Consider the following 22,319-nt stretch of genomic DNA (forward strand, 5'->3'; position numbering starts at 1 on the left):
CACTCCATTCTCGAGGAGCACTGTGGATGTGCTCAGAGCACCCTGGTAGCACCACTTCTGTTCCCTCCAAGCAGAGGATCCGAGTCCCGCTGGCCCTGACACACGGACACAATTGTCTTGAACAGCTTCCAAGAATACTCCCGCGTTTACGTGCTTTTTTTTTTACTCTCCAGGAGCACAAACACCAGTGAAAACTTGAGCGGCGAGGAACACATGCAAACAGAATGTCATTGTGGCAACAGCCAACTCATTTTTTAAATTCCAGGTAATGTCTTCAGACTTCTTTTTTGGCATCATTCCCCAGCTCCTATCCAAGTATCCGATGTCCATGGCTTCCTAAAACATGGTGGCAGATGCCATTGTGATAGGAAACCAGAAATTCCTTCCTGACCCAGCAGATTACGTCATGCCTCTGAAATGCAAGATCAAATCCAATCCAGCTACCTGTCCATCTCCAGACTGCCTATCAATTAGCATTAGACACTAATTTGATTAAATCAGTATGTTGAAATTTTATTTGATTCCACCTAAGGAGGATAATTCCCCCTGCGTGTTCTCTGTAACCCACTAATTTTCCAATGGAATGGGAAACACAGGTTGGGATTTGGAGACTATTTCTTCTACTTGTTAACATGTGAGCTTAAAACCGCAGTAAAAAATAAATCCATGCAATTTGGTAGAATGAGACTTGCCAGTTTAAGAGAAAACGGCTTTTTACAGAATAACCCAGATGGAGGAAAAAAAAAAAAGTATACATTTAACTCTGAAACCTGAAGTGTTCTTTGAGGGAAAACGAATACATTTTAGCCTTAAAGGGATCACAGACTGCAATTATATAATTCTTGTCAACTGATGTTAAAGATAGGCTGGAAAGAATGTATGCTGAGGCCCTGCAATAAAACGAGCTCCTTTACTCCTTTCAAATGTTTGCAAGCCTTGGAGGTTATCCAAAGGTCGAATACAGGAAAAGTCTTGGTGAACAGAAAACATAATCATGAGCTTTTTTAATATGGGCTCTTTTTGTAATAAAATAAAATTATGGTAAGGGAAGGGAGGGCGGGCTCTGTCTCCTCAGATCTAGGGCCAGGGGGGCTGAGTTTTAATCAGATGCTGCTGTTCTCCCCTCCTCTCTCCTCCCCAGCTTGTCACTACACAGAGAGAGAAGCCAGTGGAGGTGCACCGGGTGCTGGGTGCGCTGCAGAGGTGCAAAGACCCAAGCCTGGTACTGAAACCGCTTGACTTTTGCTGCGATACAAAGACACGTTTCCCGAGAGGGAGATGGAGAGAGATCAGTGGCAGCCAGCTCGGTGCAGGGTAGCAGCAGATCCTCGACACTCTCTCCTCCCGTTATATCGGGGGTCTCTCCCAACAGACCCCATTCCATGCAGAGAACAGCTCCATATGATACTGCAGCTGTTACCAACGTGCTGCCACTTCTGGGGTGGACCAGAACAAATGCTGTGTTTTCCACAGAAACAACACTGGAAGCTGGAAATAAGGTATATGGAGAATATCACATCCAGCTGCAACTACACAGGAGTTTAGAGGTAGATTGTCAATACTCATATGGATCTGGGGACAGAATCCAGGGCCCTGATCTTTACTCTTTCCAAAAGTGCTACGGCTTCACTCATAACCATCCGTGGTCAGGGAGCTGTTTTCTGTTTCACCCAGAGTGTTTGGTGGCACTGCCTAGACACCACACCTGGGGTGCAGCAACAAATCACACACAGGCACTCACGCTACCACCTGCATTCGGTTCAGAAATTTTCTGTCCAGCTACAGATTTTACCCCATCTCGCCAGGCTGCTAAACACAGGCCTGGAGCAGCAAACCATGAAGTATTTGGAAGGAATTAATGAAGCAGACATTTGCTGAAGGCATCAGGCACTTCTAAGTCGTGATCATCCTTCATAGGAAAACCTGGGAAACACACACCAAGACTAGCTTTGTTCTAATCCCAGACTCTCTGCAACACTTTATCACCATTTACCTCTTACGGTGACTGCCCCATCATTCAACTCTTACTACAACACAGACTTACCTATACCTCACAGGCTGAGAAAACAATCTTACAACAAGCTTAATGTTTCTTCCTCTCAAAAATCAGAAGCCTGTTTTAATGATCAATCTGCACTGCTTCATGCTGACAAGCCCACCACTGTTCTGAAGATGTTGTTTCCCATTTCTTGAATTTCTTCTGCACTTCTGTTCTGCATTTCACCATTATCAGTCTGGATGGAGAGACTTTTCCCATTCCCTGCTCCAGATGAATAAGCAGAATTAGAAAAAAAAAAAAAAAAAAAAGGGAAAAAAGATCATATCTACTGTTCTCATCTGGCAAGAAACACACTTCAGATCTGGAGTAAGCTGGATAGACTGGTAAATGCACCTGCTCTGTTAGGATGTGAAAGTAATTCACATTAGCTGTGCTCCCATGGACCATCTCTTGGCCTACAGGCATGAAAACTTGACCTGTATTTAAAGTATTTCCTTTCTTATATAATTCCATGCCAGTAGCATGTTTTCCAACACAAACAGCACACTTGCTTTCCCTCATCTTTGAGGAAGAGGTGCAGAGCTGCCATTTCACAAAACCAGGTGACCAGGGCCTTCAAAAGACTACGAACACTACTGTGTGCAGAATATGGTGTATCTTTATTTCGAATAGCATAGGCATTCACAAAAGAGAAGTAATTGGCAGCCCTATTGCATTCCAGGAGCAGTCACAGTGTCAGGGTACCAGCCCCCCATTAGGTATGACCCAGAACATCACCTCTCCTTCGTTTCATTTCACCTCTCCCTCTTTCACCCAGTCCTCCTCCTCCTGCTGGGTGGCATTCCTCGGCTTTAGCCATGTGCTCCTCCTCTTCTCTTTGAGCTGAAAAGTCAAGAGAATAAATACATGAGCACTGGAAAAGTCACTAGAAAGTAAGCTGCTGACATTTAAAAATAAAGGTCCCTATTCACAGGCTGATTTTGAGAATTGTTTTGGCATGTACCTAAATCCAGCTGATGTCCGCAAGACATAAAAACACACCGCAACGCAAACACACGTTGAAGAGCCCTTCCTGAGTGAAGCTACTTGCCCAAACTAGTGGATAAGTTAAAAGAAGATATCCTACAGAAATGCCACGTAGTCAGGACAGCTCTGGGGCCCAGGAAACAGTGAGAGCGGCAAGCTGACCCTGCAAACCAAAACGAAATCAGAGCCTGGGGAGATGAGATCCAGATTTTCCTGTGAGCAGAAGGTGGATGCTCGGTGGTGCTGCAGGCAGGCAGCTTTTCAAATGAGCTCCACACATGGGAACAAAAACATGTCCAAAGGCCTCACACCCAAGAAGGAGCTGCTGGGTGCCGAACACATCTGAAAATCTGGTGCTCGGAGTGGGCACTGAGCCCTGGCAAATCCGACTCCCAGCCCTGCTGAAGATCTGTCACCACGTCGTCAATGTTAAAAGACAGGTTTTTCAAATGGGAAAAGTGCGTTTATCACCCTCAGCAAACTCACGAACAACACAAGGCATAATTGCTCAAATGTCAAATAAAAATTCTCGGCTGAGTAAACACCACACGTGGACCTTTTTTGATCCCCAAATATGAATGCTTTAGAACAGGATGAGCATGTGGCCAGAGGGGCTGTAATGGAGAGTGTTTTGTATCCTTAACTATACCAGGCGTGATAAAGTGCCCGCTATCATGAAAAAAAAGCTCATCTGAAGGCAGAGGGAAACCAGATGGGAAAAGAGCACAAACTCTCAGCAGGAATTTCAGGGATTTTTTTTTTTTTTTTTTGATTGCTTGCAATTTTTCCAAAATAAAGATCTCTCCCCGCAGCTCAAGGCTAAGCAGAAATACAGTCCCATCCACCTGAGGCATTCAGCGGGCAAAGCTGAAAGGCCAGGTTTAGCTTCGGTGCTGGAGCCGCAGCCTCCCATGCCATCAGGTATCAGCGAGCCTACCCAAGGGGAGCGTGCACCCACAGCCCCTTCACCCCAGCAAGAACCCGCGGCTGCTGAGGTCTCTACCTCGGCTATTGCCGATTGCAACACCTTGGCTGCTTCTGATATTGCAATCCTTTCTGCTGCCCGAGCAAATGCTTCAGCAACTCTTTCCGCCTCCGGGTTTTCTGATGCTTCCACCACTATCGCCGCTGCTCCTTCGGGAGTGACCACCTTTCCACCCGGACCTGCTCCCTCTGGGCTTTCCACCTCCCCTGTTGTTGCTGCTTTTTCTACTCCTTCCACCTCGGCTCGTGATGCTGTTGCATCCTTCCCTGCTCCCTCCGGTGCTGTGCCAGCCAGTGGTTCTCTGTTCCCTGCGAGGTGACCAGCAGCCAGCGGAGCAGGAGGACCCTTCCCAGGGGACAGCACAGGCCCGCAGCGTCGGAGAGCTGGCCTGGATCCTGTGGGTAGAAATGGAGAGCGTGAAGCAGCACAACTATCAACAGGTGCATTTCCTAGCATCGCTGCAAGTGGACCCAGTGACAGGTCCTGGAGCCGGCAAGGGCTGCTTTTGCACAGCCTGCGTTTTCTGTAGAGACACGGAGCAAGAGGCTGGGACCCAAAGCATCCGTGCAGTAGCACAGCGTTGACTCCCGCATCCCAGCCTGTTCTCCTGTGGGTGGCAGCCACTTCCACAGCCTGAACTGAGGCCAAGCACACAACTGTATACCAAAACATCTTCAGTGCCTCATATCAGGTGGTTTGTGCCGCATTCAGAGGCAAAGAGGAGAATAAAAGGAAGGCTAGCTCTTTCCCAAAATCTGTTTGCTTAATATCCCAGTGGGGGAAAAAAAGTTTTCTCTACAGAAAACCCAGCATGAATTCTAGGGAACATACGAGTCAAATGTGTTTTCTCAAACTGTCATACCCTGGGGAACCTCCTACAAAAAGAATCCAAGGGACATCCCCACAGGCAGGGAATAGCAGGCTCGAGTCAGACAGGCACGGTGTGTCTTTTCCCAAACTTTCTGGCAATGCATCTCACTTCTGACCTGCAACATCCTCCCTCCTGCAGTCTGTGCTCCTCACACCACGTAGGCTGTTGTGCTTCGAAATCTCTGCTGTCACGCTAAGTTTTCAACCGGCATGTTCCTTCCAAAACCACAGAAGGACCATCAGCTCAGGTGAAATTTTGACAATCAATTTATCATTTCTGGTAAATGCACAAGGGACATTGTTAGAGGCGATCCGTAACTGTCTAATCTATATATTAATCAACTTTTGTATTAGAAAGATCCCCTGGCAAACATAGCTCTGCTGTCAGGTCAAAACGTATGTTGCAGTGAAGCAAATGAGTAGTTCCTACAACAAGCTTTGAGAGGAGTCACACCATAGATGCTACTCCTTACCTACTCCAGTCTAGAAGTCAGGTCTCTCCAGTGTGAAAGGTGATACTGGATGGAATAAATTGTATGAATTCAGGGTACGAGTTTAAGGGTCAGAGTCATTGGGTCTACCCACACCCACTGGTTTGGGAGGAAAAAAAAATAATAAAAAATCACCACTTGATTAATTCCCCTGTGCTTTGTCCCGTCACCCCCCTGGAGACCAGCGCAGGCACTGGATTAACACACAAGTAACTTTTGGGCATACAACTGCACAGCGATACAAAAGGATTCCTGTAGCATGGAGGCATCCCCACACTCGCTGTAACCCCACCAGGGTTTGGCACAGCTCACCAACCCCCTGCCCACCTCCACGGGCAGTCCCGAGAAAAGGACAAGTAACACTTGTCAGATGTGCTGAGCAACTGCGATCGGCGGGGGACCCTGATGCAAGCACACGGAGGATACTGGCTGTTCCCGGCTCACACATGCTCCACAGACCACTAGCAGGGAACTGGGGCAGGCCTGATGAAATAGCGATGACACTGCTGTTCAATGCCGTTTAACATCAGTAATTGAAAAAGAGGAGGAAAAATAAGGTGGTAAGCTATGAAAGGATGGGATGGAATAAACAAGAGGTGCTGGGCTAGGAAAAGGGGGAAACGGTAGGGAAAAAAAAGAGAAAAGGAGAGCTGAGAAGGTAGAGAGGCAAATCTGGAGAAGAGGAAAGCAGGCTGCAGATCACCACTGCAAAGAGGAGGAGGGTTGTGCCCAACTACACTCAGAGACAAGACCAAGGGTCGAAAGCCACCTGAAGAACTCCGCCACGCACACCTACATCCTTGTGGACACAAGTCAGTCACTTGCTCGTGCCATTGAACAAGCTACCTGCATATCTGCTTCATTAAATAGTAACCCTGTAGGTCTGCTGACAAGAACATACTTCTCTCTCCTTTGGTAATTAGCCCTGAAGGCTGGTCACGCTCACTGGCCATGAAACACTGCAACAAGCAGCCTTTTCATGCCACAAGCTTTACCTTTGTCCCTGTCTGTTCCCATCAGCCTGGTAAAGGCAGGCACGATGCCTGCCTGACACTGGCGTTCCTTGGCCACGTTCAAGCTCTCCCCCCGCCGCGACGGGCGCAGCTGTCTCTCAACAGGGCAGATATGAGCTCGCTGGGACAGTCGTGAGCTCGCTGGGACAGTCGGCCGGTGACCACAAAAACCGGGAACTTTCAACCTTCTGCTTGGGAAAAAACAAGGGCAGACTCAGGAGTGGCAACAATTCACTGCCAGTCAGCTTGAGACAGGGGCAATGTGATATGCTGGGAAGAGGAAGGGTCTTACGAGGCTCCAGAGATACAGGAGAGGAAGCGCAGGGTTTTCTGCAAGGAGCTGGACGGGAACCGAAGGCTCAGCCTTTCTGCAGAAGGCTGGGCACACTTTGCTCAGCAAACCTCACCCCAGGGTTGAGCAGCTTTTCTCTCACTTACGCCACCGAGGGCAGGACTTCTCTACCCACTGCACGTGCCAGTCATGACAAGGCTCTGGGCCCAGTTAGTGATATAGTCATAAAAGCAATAAAAGACCCCAATCTATTTTAACAAACGTAAAACGGCTCCCAAAATTCCTGCAATGTGGGCTAAGTTAAAGCTGACATGAACTCAGTATAAGGGATTAAATTTTCTTTTTTAAATTACTCTCCTTGTCAAAAAACAAAGGAGGCAGGTTAGTAACACTTAGCCCTTTCAATGATGTTAGGAGCCTGAAAAGAAGCATGCATAGACCAAAGCTTTAGCTTTATGATCACATTTCCCCTCCAAAATATTTTGGAGAGAAATTCCAGGCACGTCAGCAAGGAGAACAGTGCAAAGATTAAAAACAAACATATTCCCAGTAATTCTGGGCAGCCTGTTCCAGCGGCAAGACCATGGACCGGGGAATGAACCTTCAGCTGTGCTCTGACTTGAGATAAGACCTTGAGTAAGTCCCACCTGCCTCTCTGGCTTGTGGTCCCTCAACTGTAATACTCTGCGGTGGCAATGACTGAGAATTAGCAAAGGTTATTCCTTATTTTATGATGTCTGAGGTCTGGTCACTGCCAGTATAATTTTTCAAGAAGCTTGCTGCCTGCACAGTTTTTGTATATGTACATATTAGCATTTTGACCCACATTTGCATGGGGGCAAATTTAACCTCATAACCTGCAGTTTAACCTCATAAATTGCCTCTAAACCACCAGAATATTACCCCTGCTGTCCCCAAGAGAGCAGGCTGGCAGGCTTGTGGATCAAGCCACCACTCAGCTGCACCACGTTGCCAAAGTCCACCACCTCCCTGCCCAGACCACTCCAGTGCCAGCCCTGCACACTAAGAGCATTCCCAACCTGACCTGCTTTTTCTGAGCACTCGCATACCTTGCTCAAGACTGTGCAATTTAGGTGCCTTCCATTTGCCGTGCAAGCCCTGCTTCCTTCCATCAGACCCCAGGCTGAGGTCTGTTTTCTGCTCTGCAGCAATTTCGTTCGTTCAGGGAAGCGGTTTGCAAAGCCCCTTGTTAAAATCTCTCCCACCACTTGGCAGTTGTGTAGTTTGCCCCCAGCCCATTTGTTTATGTCTGATTCATGTTCATTGCTTCAAAATGAAGTTTGAAGCTAGTGCTGTGTCTCCCAATTAAATGTTTGATGGAACGACATCAAAACCAAAACAGACAGAAAAAATTATTTCCCTTTGATAGGCCGACCACATTGTACAATACTCACTATTATAAGACTCTGGTTGCTTAGAATTTTGCTGTATTTTAATCTTTTGAATTAAAGCTTTCCATGCTGGTTGTCTGCCCCGGCTGGAATTCAGGGTGAACATTTCAGCTAATGCAGTTTATCCACTACAGGAAAACTTTTTACCCAAGTTAAAAAAAAAACAACCCACAACTGATATCTCTTGCAAGCATTTGGTTGAACAGTCTCAGTGCTATAGTTTGGAGCACTGCTTTAAAATTTGGAAGGAAGGTCACAGTGGTGCCAGGGACTAATTTTTTAGGGGGAGAGTAACACACCTTTGTCCAAGCTACGAGCCCCTGAAAAATCAGTTTGCATGTGGTCAGTAGTAATTTGTGATAGTTTGGCAGCAAAAATATTTTTCAAAGCCCTGACTTCACAATCTGAATATTCTTTTTGTGCAGTTTTGGTTTTCTTTAATGTATTCTATAAAAATAGCCAGTGACCTTTACTGACATCTAAACAGGCTCCCTGTTTCCTTCCATGGTTTGAAGAATTAAACAATAGCCCCAAAGAAATGACTCAATACTACACATACATGTACTTGATGCCTGGGAAATTGCTGGTTGTTGGTCAGCAGGAACAAGAAGGAGATTCAGACAGTTCCAACATGTGGGGGGTTCACGCAATTTGGGGGATTCAGGCATGAAAGGCGTGAGATGCAGCAAGCCAACCTCCCCCCAGCCACTGCTCCACACATCAAGCAGTGCGAGGATGCCCACAAGTTTGGAGTGAAAGACAACATGGGGGAAAACACATTCTGGGTTGCCAGGGGACTTGGTGGCTACCCTCACCGAGCTCTCCGTGCACGGAGCCTCCCAACTTCTTAGCACAGGCTGCTAAAATCTTTCAGCATGGCAGAGTGGAGGATTTGTGCTCCCAAACCAGCGTATTCCTATAGGTAGGGCAGGAGCATTAAGTTACCCTCGTTCTTAAAGGAGGACGAAAATTTCAGAATCCTATTAGGCAAAGTTCACCTGACACCAGCTTTTAACATGTGTCCGTAACCTCAGCCAGAAAGAAACCTTCAACAGCTCAGCTGGAAGAACTGTTGCCTTTAGACCAAAAGCAACGTGTTTGAAACCTGAGAGAGGAAATATGCAGGTTTCTGAATAAATCAGGATTCTGGAAGTGGGGGCAACCTCCTGGCTGACGGTCACAATATGACAACCGCCAGTGTTCAAGGAAAGCAGACAGTTTGCAAGTGAGTTATGTTGTCACTCTGAAACCCCTGTCTCCTAAGAACTTCTTTTCTATATACCTGCCACAGCTGCTATTTACCCAACATTGCCATAGCACTTGGGTCATTAAACAATACTGATGGCAATGCCCAGAGAACTCCAAGCACCTATTGTAGTATCACTGAATTCCTCCTTTGATCACCATGGTCAGAAATATCTGATTTTTATCACTCTTTAATAGCTCCCAATCAACTTCAAGAAGTTACCACAATGCTCATGGTAGAACCTTTGTCAGGCCGGGGTAATCATTGACAAAACCAGAACAGCAGATCTCACTAGCTCAGCGTTGTCAGTCATATGTGACCTTCTCCATGGACTCACTACACCAGGGACGGGGTTTCAGCTTCCACGTTGAAGACTACTCTGCCTGTGTCAGAGCAGAAAAGGCTGTAAATGTAAAAGCCATTTTCAAGCTTCCTGCAAAAGCCTGCAGAGATTAAAAGGGAAAAAAAATTGAAGAACATTTAAGTCCTTTCTGGAGGACACACACTCCTAAGCATAAAATAAAAAAAACTTTCACATTCATATGTTGCTCCTAGATCATTCAAGAGAAACGCATCTTTCCCACACCTAAGACACAGACAGACTCTTCCTCATCAAATTCTGCCACCCTTCACCTGTGTCCCAGATGATGCTTACAAATAATCTAGCAATATTTTGTAGTCACTCTTATGACCTAGAGATACCTGTACTCACCATCTCCCCCCCTGCCATGCTGAGATGGTCTAATTGACACGTACCTAACTAAACCTCAAGCAACTGCTTATTCAGCATGCGCTTAGCATTGAAAGCTTCTGTTTCAGACTTGAAGGCCTCACATGCCTCAAAGTTTACCTAAGCTCTTCAGCCATACTAGTTTGTGTAATAAAAGACGTTATCTCTACCTATAAGCCTTGTCCTGCAGTAATCAGAGAGATGTATCTTGTCTGATTCCAAAATTTGTCAGTTGAAAGGAAATGAAAACCCAGTGCTCTGATGAATGCTTTTGAAAACAAAATGGTCAGAAGAAAGTAATCTGAAATTAAGTTTATAAAGCCCAAGAAATTATTGAAGTTAATATTATTTTACAAATTTCTGTTTTCTGTATGCTGCTATGTTACTCTCAAGAGGCCGCCTTATTCTTGAAAACTCCTAAGAAACTCTCAGGAACCAAAAACATTGGAAGGGAACTTTAGGACCAAGACTTCTCTAGGTGAGGGAGACACACATCAACACCCATGACAGCTTGTTTCAGTGAAAGCAAAAAAGGTTATCCTTGGTTTTGGATGCATTCTGTAAAACTAATGATGATTATAACTCAGTTGCAACATATTTAATGAATCACAATGAGCAGCTGACAGGTCACTTCAGCAGAGGAAAGATCAAGTTTGCAATGGCTATTTGAAGAGGGAGCATTTTTATGTAATCATAAGTTACATAATTACATGATTGATGCCCTAGTTTGTAGGTAGTCAAAACCTAGTAATAATACACATTATAATCCATCTAATCCAGCTCTTTATTGTGTACTTACAACCTCCTGTTCAGGTAAGAATTTCTCTCTTTATTACCTAACCGGTGATGTACACTCTGGGAATTTTTGGATTGGCACTAAAGCACCAGGCATTATCTAGAGGCAATACAGTTGATTTGAGGGGCAGCTGTACAGTGTGTTGGCCAACTTAGGTGACTTTCTAAAGGGTTAAACAATAATTGGAATTCACGAGACTTGCATGTTCCTGAGAAGTGAGAAAAAAGGGAAAAATCACATACTTCTGAAGGAAGCCCTTAGAGTAGGCAGGTTGGTATAAGCAACCCAGGAAAAGACAAAGAAAAACCAAAGAGCGTGTTCACTTCACCGAAAATAGCAGCTGCGTATTCTGGTGGAAGTGTTGGTTTCCTACCTCTAATATGTGCACACATTCATGTCCCTCAGTTACAGATCACAAACCTATTAGTCCACTTACTTTACCTTGTATAGTTTACAAAACTGTAAAGACTTACGTTCTCTGGTGTATTTGGGGAATTTTGCAGACTTTCAGCACTCCTACTCAAGTCAGCCATGCAACCAGATGATTAAACTAAATTTCCTTAAAAGAAAACCTTTATTTAATACTTAAACAAAAACACTGAGCTCTAAAACATTAAAGTGTTATTTAATGACCATTATGGCAGTATGAGAGCCAGATGCAAGCTGCTCAGTGCTGTCCAAGCTCAGCTTTCCCAGGAGTGATGCTCTGCATGACACAAACCCTTCCAGCAACCAGTCCGACAGCACGGAGTAGCTCCACAACGTTTGTCTTTTGACTGGAGGTCAAGTCCTCGACCCAATGTACAGCCAGAGAGAACATCCATCTCCTCTTGCTCTGGGTGGGACACCAGGACTGAAACTCCCCTTCATTAATTCCTTAACAAAAGCAGCCTTATGTTACATCAGCCGCTAAATTGCATCAGCTGCTCATTGCATCAAACTGCAGTGGCTCTCAGAGCTGCTTTTGGGCTCTTTCTCTTCCCACCAAAGCCACTGGGCATCTTGCTTAAGTAGCAAATGGGAAAAGGCCTGGGACCATACATATGCTGTATGGCAGCAAAGTCCATATAGAGTATGCACAAAGAAAGAATAATTGAACCTTTCCCAGAAAGCAGCTGTCTCAGGGTTACAAAGCAATGTCTGTTTACTAGTTAGCCAATAAAATAATTTAGGAGCAATAAAGAATGAACACCCATTCTCTCAGGAAAACCTTTATGAATCAATAATACATGGATGTACCAAGCTTTTCATTCAGTGAGCTCTAATTACTGAAGAACCCACAGAAACAAGTAGCCAGACTGCTCTCAGAGGGACACCTGAAAAGCTCTCCTCTAATCACCACACTGCATCAGAGAAGCAGAGTTGGAAAAATTCAAGCAAATCCCTACTGGATTCTCAACGTAAGCTCTAATCCGATCCTACCGTCTACTGAGAAATTATGTTTTTGAAGGAAAAGGATCTGTCTCCCATCACGGAAGTTTCCTCCAGCATCTGAGCTGAGCCAAGTGCAAATGAAACCTTGAACCTATGCCCAGCATGATCATCAAGAATTGAAACTTTCAAATTAGGACAACATAAAAGATGCCAATAAAAATTTCTTTACTGTTCTGATGCATAAATCTTGCCCCACTTCCCCTCCAGCCCAGCTAAAACCTGGGCTATGCCAAATCCCAAGGGAGACCCCACTTACGGTATTTCTGACACAAGCCAGGGAGCAGTTGAAATTACAAAAGACAGTTCTCATGAGAATCTCACATCAAAGAAACCCACCTCCATTTGCATGAACTTTTAGATAAACATCCAAAAAAAGTTTAAAGTTCACTGAGGGACTGACCCTTTTCTGCAGTCACCCTCTCACAAATCCTGTATTTGCCATTTGTCTTTATGGGTGGTAAGGTCTTTAGGGCAGGCACCAGGACTTCCTATGCATTAGTAAAATGCCAGCCCCATCAACCTCTGGTTCTAAATGGAGCCTGTGTGTCCTGCCACAGCATAAATAAAATTCGTAACGCATCCAGCTCTAGCATGTAACTTCACGATGACCCTCCCCTCATCTATCCATGCTACTCTAGTTTACTGAGGTCAAACTTGGCGAGGTTTAACATGTGAAAGTGAATCATACATGGTATGCCCAAATGATCAGAGACTGGGAAACAAGACACATGATCAGCTCATATCAGAACAAAATTGAAAAACTCGTAACAAAGCTAATCTATCTATCTCTCATTCCTCCTTTGCTTGAACCACCAGATGTTCTCCATTCAATTACCTGCTACCTTCTCTGAGAATTAAATTAGACCCGAAGTACTGCCAGAGACATGATCGCAGCACAGAAAGGTTATAGGATAAATATACTTTTGCCTTGGCATCCTATGTCTGGTAAAAAAAATACAAAAAGAACTAATTATCCTGTGATGACAAGCGAGGTTCGGGCACCCTAACTAAGAGCTCAAAATCTCACTCTTTCCCCCGTATTAAAGTGAGCAGCTCCACAAAGACTCAAACCATAGATTATCTTCAGGGTTACTGTGATGTGACTATGAAGCTTTCTCGTCAGGCTGCCAGTACAGGGCGGGGGGAGCTTTCTGAATCAGGCCCTTATCATTTATACCACATTACAATCCAAAATGAAAAATTACTTGCTCCAGATTTGATAGAATAAAGCATCTTGAGATGCCATAGAAGTACCCAATTTTCAATAAAGACATTAAACCTAAGCTTCAAAAAAAGGGAATAATTACATCGTTTTTTGCTTTGAGTTCTAATGTTAAAAGTGTCAATTTATAAAACTAGGTGAACATCCACAATTCCTAAGCAGACTGCAGCTAATTAGACCCCTTTTGATCTTTTATTTTGCCTAGAAGCTTATTTAACAACTTTACACAAAACTCAAGGTTTTGACACACTAGTGGACTGGGGGAGGGGGGAAGATCGCAGGAAAGAAAAATTTTCTCTGCTGCTTGCTAAGGTAGGAGGCTCATCACTTCTCAAAGCACACACGCTGTCAGCAAACCTGGGAAACTCTTTCTAGTGATGAAGACTGCCTCTTGTTTGAGCTGTCTGGATAGAGACACGATAGAGAAAAAAAATACTAAAAACTAAATCAAATCACAGAGTTGTAACTAATGCTCCAGCTTTACATATACAAATTGTGTGCGTGAATTACTGGTTTTAGGTGAAGGATGCTACGCTGCACCAAAACAAAGCTTTGAGTGAGTTGACTCCATCTTGGGGCACTGGAAGGGACTAGACAATTTCTCCAGGTCCCTTCCAGCCTTCTGTCCTGTGAAAGACTGGCATTAAAATAACCGTGAGGGCCAGATGACACAGAAGCCACTAGGCCTTTGGCACTTATCGTTTCTGTGACCGCATCACAACATCTCTCCTTTCTGTAACAGGAGAGGCAGACCTCCATGTCTCCCAAGAACTCACCACAGCAGTGAAGTCAGGATTGTTAAGGGCAAAAAGCTCCTTGCCCTGTCCTGAAATGAAGCAATATTATTAGACCTGAAGGACCCAGGTCCTTGGGCTCATGCACACAGACCCTGTGGACCGGGGAGCCAGACTGATCCAGGAATGACTAATCAACGGCCTAGGAAAGCAGTGATTTATTCCTGGACCTGGAAGATTACTTTTTGTCCTATATCATTGCTTCATCCCTTCTAATAAAGCATAGAGGACTTCATCAACTTCATCAACTGCTGGGCAGCAAAGAGGAGGCGGTGTTGCACGCAATCCGAAAGGGAATGCCTTTAGCAGCCTTTGGATTTCCTGCAACTATGGATGGGCAGGAACAGCATGGGGTTGGGTCCTGCCCCAGCCAGCAGGAAACACCCAGAAACTGGAATTCCTGTGTAAACTGGCTTTTAGACGGTTTGGCAAAGGGGGCAGTACTGTCAGGTTGTGGGGTTGTGGCCCATTACACTAAATACCGTCTAGGGTCAAGGATAACTATGCGAAGGTAAGATGTGCGCTGCTAGATGGTTGCCTGGCTCACGTGAGACCTCGGTTTGTCCATGGAGAACAGAGAAGGCCCATATCCTTCCACTGGGAAGCAGCAGGAAGACTGGCACACAGGAGTTTTAAAGCCCTTCAAGCTCCTGGGACAAAGTCATTTGGAGACAGCAGTGATGCCTCACAGGGGTTGAGAAACAGTTAGCAGCAAATAGAAACAGCCAAGAGGCAAGCCAGCCCTCCCTCCCTTCTTTCCTCCAGAGCAAAAGAGCTGGTATTAACATCCTCCCCCCCGCAACACCACTGCAAAAGGAGACCATTCCCACGGTGGATAACCCCCACCCTGCCCGGGCATCCCAGTGGGTGTCTGCACTCTTTGGCGGAGGATGACAGTTTCACAGCATCCACCTATGTTGCAGTATCCCTCCTACTCCCTTGGGGTGAGGGACAATCCTGAAAGCAGGAAGCCAGGCTAGGAAGCAGGGCATAGAGAAGGAATAGCGACAGAGAGGAGACAGGGGATGGAGGGAATGAGCTGCTTCAAACAGCATAGCTGCATCTGCAGTAACATGCTCCTGTCTGCAAGCAGTTCCCGTCAAACAGGGAGCTGGACAGATTTGAAACAACCATAACCATCTGGAATTACTGATTCTGCTGTGCTAATCTCTCAAACAGTAACGAACTTGGGACCTGGTCTAAACCTCAGTCTAATGCTAGTAACAGCCCTCCAGTCCTGGCCTGTCACCACTTAATGTTAAATATCTTCAGCCTTAAGGTGGTAAAATCAGTTTACCTGATAACTGAGTTTATCTAAGATTCCTTGTTCAAGCAGGAATAAACATGCTGATGACAGGTCTCAGCCCCCATGGAGCTTTTACAGCCTCCCCACATCCGCTCTAAGCGACCACGTACCCACCCAGAGGACCCCAACCACAGCCGTAGGCTGTGCTCTCACCCCCCCCCACCCCAGACTCACGACCCCTAGGAAAGCTTAAACCATTGCTTTCAATTTATTGAAAAATTGGTCTTCCTCACCCAGTTCAGAGGCCATCCTGGCTTGCAACTTTACTTCCTTTTCTCCTTGCTCTCCTCCCGGTGCATCAGCTGAATGGGGCTTCAGCAGAGGAAGGGAAGAAGGAAGCGATCACAGTCAGTACCCCAGCAGCAGAGCTATGTCACCCCTCATGCTGCACATCGCAATATTAATGATTTCAAAGAAAACCATTTGCAAAGCTAAAAGCTTAATGTAGTAACAGAAATCAATACTGTGCTCAAGAAAAACCCCTGGTACTGGAGACTTTAAAGCATCATTCAGGTAGGCACTGGGGCATTCCCTTGGGTAACGGCAACCCGGCAGACCGTTAGAGAGGGGAGGCTGCTTTAATTTATTCTCGTTGTCATTCTAATATAGATCTTCCCTTTTGAAATGGTGTTTGTACCTTTATACCACAAATCTAGCTTCATAAATAGAACAAGACCTAAAAGCTAGGATCAATATATCCCACGTTGTCTTTCAGATGGGAGGCAAAGAGAGCACAGCAAAAAGGAGAGGGCCAAATGCCCTGCTGGCAAAAACAGCAAGTTCCTTGACGCTGCAGTTTTACCATTTAAAATATAAGTCCAAGTAGGGACTCAAAGTTAGTTAACTAACTGAAAAAAAAAAGGGGGTTGGGGGGAGAAGAGACTAGTCACCCTTGCATCTCCAGAGCAGCTCTCTGCAAATAAATTCAAGCCTTTTCCAAATGTTAATAATTTATCATGTATCATTATTAGTAATACTGGTAAACAGTACTGTTCGGATGCAGAAACTGAGGGAGGCTGAGCTACGCAAGGTGACAAGCCAGAGAGAGAAGCCAGCTCACCTGCCTGCTGCCCACGCTGCCTTTGGCAAAGAAGCATCCCTCCTCCTTTCCCAATGCTCCATGCTTTCCAGACACCTGAGAATTGTAAGTAGTTTACCTGGAATTTTCCACAGGCAAAACAGTAAATCATAAAGGCTCCTTTTGCCTGCAAAGGCAAATGCTCTTTCAAGGTATAAAAGCAGTTCTGTGAATCCATGGAAATGCTGATCCCTGGTTTCAGAAGAAAACTTCAAATGCTGGGAACCTGGTCTGTCTGTCTTTAAGAAAGGATTATTCGCAAGGTTTGCTTGTTTGTTTTTGTATGCCAGACTGCTGCTCTCTGAGCAGAGGTGGAGCATAGGAAGGCATTTCCCTGCCTCAGCCACAGTGGGCTTGAAAATCTTCCTAAAGGAAGCAAACTTAATAAACAAAAGCAAACAATCCAGCAGGCCTCCTCCTTTGCTCCCAATAAACAAGGAGCAGAAGGAAGTGGATCACGCCCCCCCCCGCCAAAAAAAAAAAAAAAAAAAAAAATACTAGCGGGAAGATTTTTTGAAGAAGAGACCTGTCAGTGTTTCCTTTTGCCCCTATATCTCCATGAAATTTGAAAGAATTTGCACGTTGTGGGGAAATTCTAAAATGAAAACTGGTCCATGCATACAAGCCTCATGCAACTCAGTCAAAGAAGAACTAGCTATAGACACTGGAATGTTGTTCAGGTACGGAAGATGATCTCCAAAATTTGCAGGGACAAATGACAGGTTAGTGCACAGTGTTATGAAGTGCATGGGTCACCCTTGGGTGCTCTGAGGTGCCCCTGTACCCCAGAATCATTCATGCTTCCTTAGAGGAGAGTGTGCAGCAGGCACAGAAACTTGTCTATAATTTGGGTTTTTTTCTGATCTAATTGATATGAGTTTCTCAGTTTGACATTGTCCTAAGGGACAGAGATACTCTCTGCTTCCATGACATACACTTGCCAGATCCATATAGCTCTATTCTGCAAGAAAGAAATCCCCAAGGATTCCAATTGTTTTAAATAAAAAGCCTAAGCAAATGAAAAACAAACCCTCTCCTGCCACCTACTCAACAAGCACATGCAACCCTACCAAAACACACTGCTGCTAATGCTTTGCAGCGACACTTGCTCAACGCCAAAAACAAAAGCACATATAAATCACCAAGTCAGTTGGTAAAATCAGATCTAATATGTCAAAATATTTCAGTTTCACCCAAACACTCTTAGTTAGTGCTAAATATTCATTCCATCTCTTAATCCTTCTGCCAGGCAAGCCAGATTTCCTGCTAGAAAACAAAGTTAAGTAACACGTCTAAGATCACAGAGGAATGTTGTCTGAACCGAAATAATAACTAACAACTCATCCCTCAGACCGTCCTCCTCCAAAGAACAAGGCTCCACTCCTTCCGCTTCAGTACATTTCACCTTGGCTTTTATCCACTGCTTATTCCTCTTATTTTCTCTCTCCTAGAATCCAAATAAATCTGCGCGGTGCTAAGTGAGCTCCTACAAAGCCAACGGTGGAAGAAAGGCGTCTCATCCCCTCGTTCACGGAACAGCTCGGGCAGCCTGGGACAGCGTGCTGCCACGCGTCCCTGGGGCCACGCGCGGCTCTCGAGGTGACTCCTCGGGGGGAGCACACACCGTTTCCCCCGTTCTGCAGCTCACTCGCTCTCCCCGATTCTTCAGAGAGCAGCTGCTTTAGGGCTGAGGCTGGAGCCTTCAATTCTGGCTTGCTGCACTGTCTGCTGGGTTTGATCCAGTCGCTCAACCCTTCCACCCGTTCCTTGGAGCTGAGATGCACCAAGGAGCATCAGGACGTGTTTACAAAGCGATGGCGGAGAGTTTGTCCAGAAAGCTCTATGAGCACAAGTGTTTTTGTTTTTACAAGAGGAATGTCTACAGGGCTGCGATTAGGAAAAGGGTGAAGAAACATCTGTGTACACACAACAGCAGCACAGGCACAAGCCGCAGCTGCGAAGCCCCTCTAACTGGGCTGATGCTGTCTGCTAACTGCTGGCATAAATATAGCAACAGTGTTGCACATATGGCAGGCTGTTTAATTTTAGAAATCAAAACTATCAAGTGATTAAGTTAGTCATCATTCCCCAATTTGGGAGCAATACAACAGTACCAGAGGCAGCGATCATACCACTGTAGTTTGCGAGAGAGAAAGAGAACGTATGTGTGTGCTCCTGCAGCGGCAGGGAACACCAGAAACCCCATCCTGCTCTGCCCAGCCTTGCTTTTCAAAGCAGGATCGGACAAAAGGAAAAAAAACACAACTTGAAACAGCCTTCAAATGAAAACCGAGCGCCTGCAGACCTGCACGCATGTACCCGCACAGCCCACAACACGCTCTGGATGCACTGTAGCAGAACCGCTGCCCCAAACACGCGCTTTCAAGAAATGAGGTGAAAACCACGTTGTGCCAATTGGCCTCTGGCTGCTGGAAGTGGGGTACATTCAAATCACAGTCAGGGATTTGAATTTCCCAAGGGAAATTAACGAAGAGGGAAATGGGAGCCCCGTTCAGCCAGCACAGCTGCCACGGCGCAAACACGTCTAGGTCAGGAGTAAAAGCCAGCCGTGTGCTTGGACGTCGCACAGATCCTTATCACCAGTTGACCGAGTCCTACTGTGCTCAGCAGCCCAGCCTGTGCCAACGCTCCCGCTCCCTCCCCTGGACAGCAGAGACCTCCCCGATGCACCGCAGAAGAAGCAGCTTCCTTCGCAGAGCCCCGCGGCTTATCCTCAGATGCAGCACCAGTCGCATCAGGAGGATGCAACCCTGCAAAACCCATCGGTATCTTTCCCTTCCAGTGAAAACCAACGAATGAAGAAAGCAAACAAGTCATGGAGGGATTTTCTGTTTCTCTAGACAAACACACTAAGAGCAGTTCAAAAGAGGCTAATTAAATTCCAAAATCCCTGTGCAAATACATTAATAATGATTTTGAAATGAGCAGTTAACCAAGGAAGTTTTCAAGGTGGGAAGTGTTTGATACAGAAGAGCGCGTGAGGAAGAGCTGCTCAGCCGACGTTAGAGACAATCTCTCTGGCTAGCACACGTGTTCGGGGGAGTAGGCAAAAGCAAATGCTCCTGGCCCACAGAACAGCAGTGTCCCCAGGCTGCAGGGGGACAGAGAAAGCAATCCCCTTCCTTCCCAGTCACCAGGAAGGCAAGCAAACACCAAATGACATGGCCGTGAGCGTGAACGATCACCGCGTAGCCCCAGTGAGGAGCTCGTCTAACAAATTTCCAGGATAGAGGAAAAAAAAAAGACTTTTTTTTTTTCTCCTGCTGTCACGACAGGAAATTTCCAAACACCAGATAAATCTTTTTCCTCTTCCCACACAATCCTAGTCAAATCAAAGGGAAAAAAAAAAAACCAAAACCAAAAAACAACTGCCTGTAACAGAAGTGTAACAGTTACTTGTGGGGAAGGGGTTGTTCTACAGTCACAAAGACCTTTTGCCTTATTTTTCTTGTTTCTGCAGCTTGCGTCAATAACTGCACTGATGGAAAACGTGTATGAAATGCTACTATTCTAATAGGAACCAGAGTCTGCCCCCCTTGTGCGTGAAGCATGAAATGATGAGAAATGGATAATTTCTTATAATTGCTCATATGGCAGGGTGGAAAAATCTGACATTGTTACATGGTCTCCACTCCCACGGTTCATGGAACCTCTCAATTTTAAATGCCATCATTCTCACAAGCAAGAAGGGCCATAGTACTGTTCATTTAATGTTGGCAAACCAAGACCCACAAAAAAACCCAGACATGACGTGCTCTTGTAAAGTCCTTGGCAGGGCAAGGATTTAAACTCACTGGCTGAGACCCTGAAAACCAGGCCATCCTATCTTAGTCTCCAACAGTGGTCACAAGATTACGCCTCCTATTCTTCTCCCCTATTCTCTTTCCCGTATTTTCTGCATGTCCTTGCTCAAATACTATTACACTTTTTTCAGGCAAGATCTCATGAGATACTGATTCATATGCTTGTTAAAATTGAGATCCATTATACCTCTCTTTTTGCTTTCATTCACTAATTTTATTGTCCTATAAAATAAAAGATTTTCTGATGAGATATATTCACTATGCCGCCACTACTGCTAAAGGCATACAGCTGCCATCATCTTCCGGAAACATGTTTGTTTAGTGCATAAATCCTCGTTTCAATATTTTGCTAAAAACAAAAATTACGCATACGGGATAATAAATTCCAGGATCGTTCTTCCTTTGGATTTGACAAATAGAACTGTAGTTATTTCCCCAGCTCTGAAGTACCTCTTTTAAAGAGCAGTCAGCAGTCTGATAACTTTAGATAAACCATTTAATTTCCAGAAAGAGCCTTGTCTGTATACACATACGAGTGATAGTCCGCTGGGTGTTCTGTTCTCCCTGATTGCTCCCTGTTGGGAAGCAGAGGTTTTGGGTGAGTACCTAACTGGCAGTCTCTGCTTTCTGCATCACAAATTTGTCTCATTCAAAATTTAAGAATCACTTTCATGAGCCATAAGAAATTGTATTTGTTACTTACCTCAGTAGCAATCCGAGTATGCTGTTCTACAATTTGAACAACTAGGAAAAGAGGCCCAACAATTGTTTTACCACTGCATTATTTGTAGGAAACTAAGAGGGAAAGTGGGAAATAAATATAGAATAAAAAATTACCAAGAACTGTGAGGAACTGATTTAGGAGGGAAAACAACGGAAGAGTGGAAAAGCTACGCAGCTTTGACTCATGTCTAAATGCTCCAAGAGGGGACAATTACTTAGAGGTAAATCCAGTTGGTAGAACCAGAAGAGAAGGAAGTAAGTTTACGCCAGGAAAAGTGTCCAAGCAGTCCCATTTCTTATGCCATGGTGAATCCTGCCTAGGAAAGGGATAGAATTCACATTCAAAAGCCGCTCAGATAAAACAAGTCAGAGGTGTGCTTACCCTATATGAGCACACATTAAGCTACCTTTAATCTAGCTAAAACTTGCACACTGAGACTATGTCGGTGCAAGCTGCTCATCTACATCTCCGTGACTTCAGACAGAAGCAGCCCCTGCCGATACACACATTTCTGTGAGAGCGCTGTGTAACAAAACGCGTGAAAGAGCTGAGATGTCCAGAGATGGAAGAACAACTCCAGGACGTCAAAAGTTATCTCCTTGTAACCATCTAATTCACCTCCAAGCGCGCCCTAGGGCTGAGGCAGCAGAGCACGTGAACGCGCGCTCCCCACGGCACACAGGACGGCCGTTCCCACCCAGCCCGCTTGTGCTCCCGTGTGAGGTTTCAGACCGGTCAATCAGCCTTTTTGCACAACTGCTGCCGCGCACGCGTCCTGCTAATGTGGAGCTGCTGATCACCCCAGCAGGAAAGACAGCCAGCCGGTAAAGGGCTCGCGCCGTTTGGGTCTGCACCAGGGCCCTGGGCAGGGCACGCGCGCGGCCCCTCGCCCCACCGGCACAGGGCTCGGAGACCTCCACAGGCAGCAGCCCTGGCTGATCCGATGTGGGGTGGGCAGCAGGATTTCTGAGCGCATGGATCTGTCATAATGGCAAAGGGACGTTTTGCCCATGCTGATGCTTCTTTTTGTCCACCTAGAGCTCTCTAGAAACGGCCAGTATTAACAAGCACAGAGTA

General features: G+C 45.6%; 1 long non-coding RNA gene across 1 annotated transcript in view; it reads right to left on the reverse strand.

Annotated features, from left to right (window-relative positions):
* Positions 1 to 2,787: 2,787 nt before the first annotated feature.
* Positions 2,788 to 22,319, reverse strand: part of LOC126049645 (uncharacterized) — a 36,805-nt gene continuing 17,273 nt past the window's right edge. Inside the window, exons 2-3 of the long non-coding RNA XR_007509282.1 lie at positions 4,029 to 4,405; positions 2,788 to 2,881 (exon numbers count right to left, since the gene is read on the reverse strand). This is a non-coding gene — a long non-coding RNA (uncharacterized LOC126049645). The remainder of the gene's footprint in view (positions 2,882 to 4,028; positions 4,406 to 22,319) is intronic.

The sequence above is a fragment of the Accipiter gentilis genome, chromosome 23, assembly GCF_929443795.1.
Source record: "Accipiter gentilis chromosome 23, bAccGen1.1, whole genome shotgun sequence".
Lineage (NCBI taxonomy): Eukaryota > Metazoa > Chordata > Aves > Accipitriformes > Accipitridae > Astur > Astur gentilis.